At 32.2% G+C, this 10,000-nt stretch overlaps 2 non-coding genes across 2 annotated transcripts; both read left to right on the top strand.

Moving 5' to 3' along the window:
- Positions 1–197: 197 nt before the first annotated feature.
- Positions 198–376, top strand: LOC138927658 (5.8S ribosomal RNA). The gene has a single exon (XR_011444104.1). It is a non-coding gene; the product is annotated as a 5.8S ribosomal RNA (ribosomal RNA).
- Positions 377–696: 320 nt separating this feature from the next.
- LOC138927655 (large subunit ribosomal RNA) lies at positions 697–4,646 on the top strand. Its single transcript, XR_011444103.1, has one exon. It is a non-coding gene; the product is annotated as a large subunit ribosomal RNA (ribosomal RNA).
- The last annotated feature ends 5,354 nt before the right edge of the window (positions 4,647–10,000 follow it).

Below are 10,000 nucleotides of genomic sequence, written 5' to 3'. Positions count from 1 at the left end.
TAATGCTTTATATAATATTAAAACAATATAAATTATATTTATATTGATTATATAAAACTAAGACATTTCGCAACAATTATTTTAGGTATAAAAATAACTTTATTGAAGGAATTGATATATGCCAGTTAAATGGTGTATTTTTAATTTCTTTCAATAAAAACATAATTGACGAATTGTATATTTATATATATTTATAAAACTCTAAGCGGTGGATCACTCGGCTCATGGGTCGATGAAGAACGCAGCAAACTGTGCGTCATCGTGTGAACTGCAGGACACATGAACATCGACATTTTGAACGCATATCGCAGTCCATGCTGTTATGTACTTTAATTAATTTTATAGTGCTGCTTGGACTACATATGGTTGAGGGTTGTAAGACTATGCTAATAAAGTTGCTTATTATTATATATTTTTATAATGATATGCATATGGTATATTATTGGATATATTTATATATTCATAATATTAAATATAAAAGCAATTATCTCAAATATTTATAAAAGAAAAAATGAAGATATACAATTCTTTCTTTTTTCAATTCAAATAATACTGAGAAATGTCTAGCATAAAAAAAATTAAATTTTTTTTAACTAGAATTGTCTCTTATTTAAAGATGCGAAAATTGAAAATATATCAAATATATTGTTCTTCATAGAGATATATTGTTTATATATATATATACATTGCTTTATACAACCTCAACTCATATAGGACTGACCCCTGAATTTAAGCATAGTAATTAGGGGAGGAAAAGAAACTAACAAGGATTTTCTTAGTAGCGGCGAGCGAAAAGAAATCAGTTCAGCACTAAGTCACTTTGTCTATATGGCAAATGTGAGATGCAGTGTATGGAGCGTCAATATTCTAGTATGAGAAATTAACGATTTAAGTCCTTCTTAAATGAGGCCATTTACCCATAGAGGGTGCCAGGCCCGTATAACGTTAATGATTACTAGATGATGTTTCCAAAGAGTCGTGTTGCTTGATAGTGCAGCACTAAGTGGGTGGTAAACTCCATCTAAAACTAAATATAACCATGAGACCGATAGTAAACAAGTACCGTGAGGGAAAGTTGAAAAGAACTCTGAATAGAGAGTTAAATAGTACGTGAAACTGCTTAGAGGTTAAGCCCGATGAACCTGAATATCCATTATGGAAAATTCATCATTAAAGTTATAATATTTAAATAATATTATAGAAATAGTGTGCATTTTTTCCATATAAGGACATTGTAATCTATTAACATATATAATTTATCATAAAATATGACTTATAGTTTATTCAAATTATTATGCTTGCATTTTAACATAGGATAAATGTCATTAATTTGATAAAGTGTTGATAGATTAATAAGAATACAGTGCGTTAATTTTTCGGAATTATATAATGGCATAATTATCATTGATTTTTGTGTTTATTATATGCACTTGTATGATTAACAATGCGAAAGATTCAGGATACCTTCGGGACCCGTCTTGAAACACGGACCAAGGAGTCTAACATATGTGCAAGTTATTGGGATATAAACCTAATAGCGTAATTAACTTGACTATTAATGGGATTAGTTTTTTAACTATTTTATAGTTAATTAACACAATCCCGGGGCGTTCTATATAGTTATGTATAATAATATTTATATTATTTATGCCTCTAACTGGAACGTACCTTGAGCAGATATGCTGTGACCCGAAAGATGGTGAACTATACTTGATCAGGTTGAAGTCAGGGGAAACCCTGATGGAAGACCGAAACAGTTCTGACGTGCAAATCGATTGTCAGAATTGAGTATAGGGGCGAAAGACCAATCGAACCATCTAGTAGCTGGTTCCTTCCGAAGTTTCCCTCAGGATAGCTGGTGCATTTTAATGTTATATAAAATAATCTTATCTGGTAAAGCGAATGATTAGAGGCCTTAGGGTCGAAACGATCTTAACCTATTCTCAAACTTTAAATGGGTAAGAACCTTAACTTTCTTGATATGAAGTTTAAGGTTATGATATAATGTGCCCAGTGGGCCACTTTTGGTAAGCAGAACTGGCGCTGTGGGATGAACCAAACGTAATGTTACGGTGCCCAAATTAACAACTCATGCAGAAACCATGAAAGGCGTTGGTTGCTTAAAACAGCAGGACGGTGATCATGGAAGTCGAAATCCGCTAAGGAGTGTGTAACAACTCACCTGCCGAAGCAACTAGCCCTTAAAATGGATGGCGCTTAAGTTGTATACCTATACATTACCGCTAAAGTAGATGATTTATATTACTTGTAATATAAATTTTGAAACTTTAGTGAGTAGGAAGGTACAATGGTATGCGTAGAAGTGTTTGGCGTAAGCCTGCATGGAGCTGCTATTGGTACAGATCTTGGTGGTAGTAGCAAATAATCGAATGAGACCTTGGAGGACTGAAGTGGAGAAGGGTTTCGTGTGAACAGTGGTTGATCACGAGTTAGTCGGTCCTAAGTTCAAGGCGAAAGCCGAAAATTTTCAAGTAAAAATAAATATTACAATTATTGTGAAAATTATATACTTGAATAATTTTGAACGAAAGGGAATACGGTTCCAATTCCGTAACCTGTTGAGTATCCGTTTGTTATTAAATATGGGCCTCGTGCTCATCCTGGCAACAGGAACGACCATAAAGAAGCCGTCGAGAGATATCGGAAGAGTTTTCTTTTCTGTTTTATAGTCGTACTACCATGGAAGTCTTTCGCAGAGAGATATGGTAGATGGGCTAGAAGAGCATGACATATACTGTTGTGTCGATATTTTCTCCTCGGACCTTGAAAATTTATGGTGGGGATACGCAAACTTCTCAACAGGCCGTACCAATATCCGCAGCTGGTCTCCAAGGTGAAGAGTCTCTAGTCGATAGAATAATGTAGGTAAGGGAAGTCGGCAAATTAGATCCGTAACTTCGGGATAAGGATTGGCTCTGAAGATTGAGATAGTCGGGCTTGATTGGGAAACAATAATATGGTTTATGTGCTCGTTCTGGGTAAATAGAGTTATAATCATTTATGGTTGTAACTTGTTCCCCGGATAGTTTAGTTACGTATCCAATTGTGGAACTTTCTTGCTAAAATTTTTAAGAATACTAGTTGGGTCAAACCAATTAGTTCTTATTAATTATAACGATTATCAATTAACAATCAATTCAGAACTGGCACGGACTTGGGGAATCCGACTGTCTAATTAAAACAAAGCATTGTGATGGCCCTAGCGGGTGTTGACACAATGTGATTTCTGCCCAGTGCTCTGAATGTCAAAGTGAAGAAATTCAAGTAAGCGCGGGTCAACGGCGGGAGTAACTATGACTCTCTTAAGGTAGCCAAATGCCTCGTCATCTAATTAGTGACGCGCATGAATGGATTAACGAGATTCCTTCTGTCCCTATCTACTATCTAGCGAAACCACAGCCAAGGGAACGGGCTTGGAATAATTAGCGGGGAAAGAAGACCCTTTTGAGCTTGACTCTAATCTGGCAGTGTAAGGAGACATAAGAGGTGTAGAATAAGTGGGAGATATTAGACTTCGGTTTGGTATCGACAATGAAATACCACTACTCTTATTGTTTCCTTACTTACTTGATTAAATGGAACGTGTATCATTTCCTAGCCATTATACGGATATATTTATTATATCTTATGGTATTGGGTTTTGATGCAAGCTTCTTGATCAAAGTATCACGAGTTTGTTATATAATCGCAAACAAATTCTTTAATGAGAGATGCATTCATGTATTATCGATTTGAAAATTTGGTATAACTCCAATTACTCAGGTATGATCCAATTCAAGGACATTGCCAGGTAGGGAGTTTGACTGGGGCGGTACATCTCTCAAATAATAACGGAGGTGTCCCAAGGCCAGCTCAGTGCGGACAGAAACCACACATAGAGCAAAAGGGCAAATGCTGACTTGATCTCGGTGTTCAGTACACACAGGGACAGCAAAAGCTCGGCCTATCGATCCTTTTGGTTTAAAGAGTTTTTAACAAGAGGTGTCAGAAAAGTTACCATAGGGATAACTGGCTTGTGGCGGCCAAGCGTTCATAGCGACGTCGCTTTTTGATCCTTCGATGTCGGCTCTTCCTATCATTGTGAAGCAAAATTCACCAAGCGTTGGATTGTTCACCCATGCAAGGGAACGTGAGCTGGGTTTAGACCGTCGTGAGACAGGTTAGTTTTACCCTACTAATGACAAAACGTTGTTGCGACAGCATTCCTGCGTAGTACGAGAGGAACCGCAGGTACGGACCAATGGCACAATACTTGTTCGAGCGAACAGTGGTATGACGCTACGTCCGTTGGATTATGCCTGAACGCCTCTAAGGTCGTATCCGTGCTGGACTGCAATGATAAATAAGGGGCAATTTGCATTGTATGGCTTCTAAACCATTTAAAGTTTATTATTTATATTTTAAACGACAATGGATGTGATGCCAATGTAATTTGTAACATAGTAAATTGGGAGGATCTTTGATCACCTGATGCCATGCTAGTTACATATGAAAACATTATTTAATACAATGACAAAGCCTAGAATCAATTGTAAACGACTTTTGTAACGGGCAAGGTGTTGTAAGTGGTTGAGCAGCTGCCATACTGCGATCCACTGAAGCTTATCCTTTGCTTGATGATTCGAAATATAAAAAAAATGTAAATATGCATGTGTAAATATGTATATTTAGTATAAAAAATCTTTATATGCTATATCTAAGAAAGCATATAAGGATTTATCACGGGTTGTCCACGTTTCCCTACTAATTGTGGCCTACTAACTGTTTCGTCATCTTATTAGTGACGTGAAAAATGAAAATAATATTTTTCATTTATATTGTTATAAGTCTTAAACCTTAAGACGGCGGGAGTTGAATTACTTTCGTTTAGGTAGCCAAATGCCTCGTCATCTTATTAGTGACGTGAAAAATGAAAATAATATTTTTCATTTATATTGTTATAAGTCTTAAACCTTATAACGGCGGAAGATGAATTACTTTCTTTTAGGTAGCCAAATGCCTCGTCATCTTATTAGTGACGTGAAAAATGAAAATAATATTTTTCATTTATATTGTTATAAGTCTTAAACTTTAAGACGGCGGGAGTTGAATTACTTTCGCATAGGTAGCCAAATGCCTCGTCATCTTATTAGTGACGCGCATGATTCAATTCAAGAGATTCCTTCTGTCCCTATTTAAAACCTCACGGATATTAAAAATATTAAACATATATTGTTATAAGTCTTAAACCTTAAGACGGCGGGAGTTGAATTACTTTCGCATAGGTAGCCAAATGCCTCGTCATCTTATTAGTGACGCGCATGATTCAATTCAAGAGATTCCTTCTGTCCCTATTTAAAACCTCACGGATATTAAAAATATTAAACATATATTGTTATAAGTCTTAAACCTTAAGACGGCGGGAGTTGAATTACTTTCGCATAGGTAGCCAAATGCCTCGTCATCTTATTAGTGACGTGAAAAATGAAAATAATATTTTTCATTTATATTGTTATAAGTCTTAAACTTTAAGACGGCGGGAGTTGAATTACTTTCGCATAGGTAGCCAAATGCCTCGTCATCTTATTAGTGACGTGAAAAATGAAAATAATATTTTTCATTTATATTGTTATAAGTCTTAAACCTTATAACGGCGGAAGATGAATTACTTTCGTTTAGGTAGCCAAATGCCTCGTCATCTTAATAGTGACGTGAAAAATGAAAATAATATTTTTCATTTATATTGTTATAAGTCTTAAACTTTAAGACGGCGGGAGTTGAATTACTTTCGCATAGGTAGCCAAATGCCTCGTCATCTTATTAGTGACGTGAAAAATGAAAATAATATTTTTCATTTATATTGTTATAAGTCTTAAACCTTATAACGGCGGAAGATGAATTACTTTCGTTTAGGTAGCCAAATGCCTCGTCATCTTATTAGTGACGTGAAAAATGAAAATAATATTTTTCATTTATATTGTTATAAGTCTTAAACTTTAAGACGGCGGGAGTTGAATTACTTTCGCATAGGTAGCCAAATGCCTTGTCATCTTATTAGTGACGCGCATGATTCAATTCAAGAGATTCCTTCTGTCCCTATTTAAAACCTCACGGATATTAAAAATATTAAACATATATTGTTATAAGTCTTAAACCTTAAGACGGCGGGAGTTGAATTACTTTCGCATAGGTAGCCAAATGCCTCGTCATCTTATTAGTGACGCGCATGATTCAATTCAAGAGATTCCTTCTGTCCCTATTTAAAACCTCACGGATATTAAAAATATTAAACATATATTGTTATAAGTCTTAAACCTTAAGACGGCGGGAGTTGAATTACTTTCGCATAGGTAGCCAAATGCCTCGTCATCTTATTAGTGACGCGCATGATTCAATTCAAGAGATTCCTTCTGTCCCTATTTAAAACCTCACGGATATTAAAAATATTAAACATATATTGTTATAAGTCTTAAACCTTAAGACGGCGGGAGTTGAATTACTTTCGCATAGGTAGCCAAATGCCTTGTCATCTTATTAGTGACGCGCATGATTCAATTCAAGAGATTCCTTCTGTCCCTATTTAAAACCTCACGGATATTAAAAATATTAAACATATATTGTTATAAGTCTTAAACCTTAAGACGGCGGGAGTTGAATTACTTTCGCATAGGTAGCCAAATGCCTCGTCATCTTATTAGTGACGCGCATGATTCAATTCAAGAGATTCCTTCTGTCCCTATTTAAAACCTCACGGATATTAAAAATATTAAACATATATTGTTATAAGTTCTTAAACCTTAAGACGGCGGGAGTTGAATTACTTTCGCATAGGTAGCCAAATGCCTCGTCATCTTATTAGTGACGCGCATGATTCAATTCAAGAGATTCCTTCTGTCCCTATTTAAAACCTCACGGATATTAAAAATATTAAACATATATTGTTATAAGTCTTAAACCTTAAGACGGCGGGAGTTGAATTACTTTCGCATAGGTAGCCAAATGCCTCGTCATCTTATTAGTGACGCGCATGATTCAATTCAAGAGATTCCTTCTGTCCCTATTTAAAACCTCACGGATATTAAAAATATTAAACATATATTGTTATAAGTCTTAAACCTTAAGACGGCGGGAGTTGAATTACTTTCGCATAGGTAGCCAAATGCCTCGTCATCTTATTAGTGACGCGCATGATTCAATTCAAGAGATTCCTTCTGTCCCTATTTAAAAACTCACGAATATTAAAATATTAAAAATATTTTCATATGGATATGCAATCGTATGGATATCCCAAATATGTGTGGGAAAGTCGTACTTCCTATACGATAAATGACCGGATTGACGAAACCGTGTTCAAAAAGGTATATAGGGTAGGTGGTGTTCGGCCTACCAATATAATATTAAAATAATATTATATTAAACAGAAGATCGCCAGTATTAATATATAAGCATATGGTTATGAATACATATGCATATAACATATATGAAAATATATGAATATATAAAAAAAATATATATGAATATGAAAATATTTATATGTATATGGAATATATGGTAGGTGATGATGTTAGCCTACCATATAATATATAATATAATAATTTAATTATATTATATTAAATATGGAAATATTAAAAATATATTAAAAATATTAAAAATATTTTCATATGGATATGCAATCGTATGGATATCCAAATATGTGTGGGAAAGTCATACTTCCCATACAATAAATGACCGGATTGACGAAACCGTGTTCAAAAAGGTATATAGGGTAGGTGGTGTTCAGCCTGCCAAATAATATTAAAATAATATTATATTAAACAGAAGACCGCCAGTATTAATATATGAGCATATGGTTATGAATACATATGCATATAACATATATGAAAATATATGAATATAAAAAAATATATATGGATATGAAAATATTTATATGTATATGAAATATATGGTAGGTGATGAGGATAGCCTACCATATAATATATAATATAATAATTTAATTATATTATATTAAATATGGAAATATTAAAAATATATTAAAAATATTAAAAATATTTTCATATGGATATGCAATCGTATGGATATCCAAATATGTGTGGGAAAGTCATACTTCCCATACAATAAATGACCGGATTGACGAAACCGTGTTCAAAAAGGTATATAGGGTAGGTGGTGTTCGGCCTACCAATATAATATTAAAATAATATTATATTAAACAGAAGACCGCCAGTATTAATATATGAGCATATGGTTATGAATACATATGAATATAACATATATGAAAATATATGAATATAAAAAAATATATATGGATATGAAAATATTTATATGTATATGAAATATATGGTAGGTGATGGTGATAGCCTACCATATAATATATAATATAATAATTTAATTATATTATATTAAATATGGAAATATTAAAAATATATTAAAAATATTAAAAATATTTTCATATGGATATGCAATCGTATGGATATCCAAATATGTGTGGGAAAGTCATACTTCCCATACAATAAATGACCGGATTGACGAAACCGTGTTCAAAAAGGTATATAGGGTAGGTGGTGTTCGGCCTACCAATATAATATTAAAATAATATTATATTAAACAGAAGACCGCCAGTATTAATATATAAGCATATGGTTATGAATACATATGCATATAACATATATGAAAATATATGAATATAAAAAAATATATATGGATATGAAAATATTTATATGTATATGAAATATATGGTAGGTGATGGTGATAGCCTACCATATAATATATAATATAATAATTTAATTATATTATATTAAATATGGAAATATTAAAAATATATTAAAAATATTAAAAATATTTTCATATGGATATGCAATCGTATGGATATCCAAATATGTGTGGGAAAGTCATACTTCCCATACAATAAATGACCGGATTGACGAAACCGTGTTCAAAAAGGTATATAGGGTAGGTGGTGTTCGGCCTACCAATATAATATTAAAATAATATTATATTAAACAGAAGACCGCCAGTATTAATATATGAGCATATGGTTATGAATACATATGCATATAACATATATGAAAATATATGAATATAAAAAAATATATATGGATATGAAAATATTTATATGTATATGAAATATATGGTAGGTGATGGTGATAGCCTACCATATAATATATAATATAATAATTTAATTATATTATATTAAATATGGAAATATTAAAAATATATTAAAAATATTAAAAATATTTTCATATGGATATGCAATCGTATGGATATCCAAATATGTGTGGGAAAGTCATACTTCCCATACAATAAATGACCGGATTGACGAAACCGTGTTCAAAAAGGTATATAGGGTAGGTGGTGTTCGGCCTACCAATATAATATTAAAATAATATTATATTAAACAGAAGACCGCCAGTATTAATATATAAGCATATGGTTATGAATACATATGCATATAACATATATGAAAATATATGAATATAAAAAAATATATATGGATATGAAAATATTTATATGTATATGAAATATATGGTAGGTGATGGTGATAGCCTACCATATAATATATAATATAATAATTTAATTATATTATATTAAATATGGAAATATTAAAAATATATTAAAAATATTAAAAATATTTTCATATGGATATGCAATCGTATGGATATCCAAATATGTGTGGGAAAGTCATACTTCCCATACAATAAATGACCGGATTGACGAAACCGTGTTCAAAAAGGTATATAGGGTAGGTGGTGTTCAGCCTGCCAATATAATATTAAAATAATATTATATTAAACAGAAGACCGCCAGTATTAATATATGAGCATATGGTTATGAATACATATGCATATAACATATATGAAAATATATGAATATAAAAAAATATATATGGATATGAAAATATTTATATGTATATGAAATATATGGTAGGTGATGGGGATAGCCTACCATATAATATATAATATAATAATATTTATTATATTATAATAAATATGGAAATATTAAA

Source organism: Drosophila bipectinata, unplaced genomic scaffold, assembly GCF_030179905.1.
Source record: "Drosophila bipectinata strain 14024-0381.07 unplaced genomic scaffold, DbipHiC1v2 scaffold_48, whole genome shotgun sequence".
Classification (NCBI taxonomy): Eukaryota; Metazoa; Arthropoda; class Insecta; order Diptera; family Drosophilidae; genus Drosophila; species Drosophila bipectinata.
Note: the sequence above shows the minus strand (reverse complement) of the source record. Positions and strands in the feature narration are given on the sequence as shown.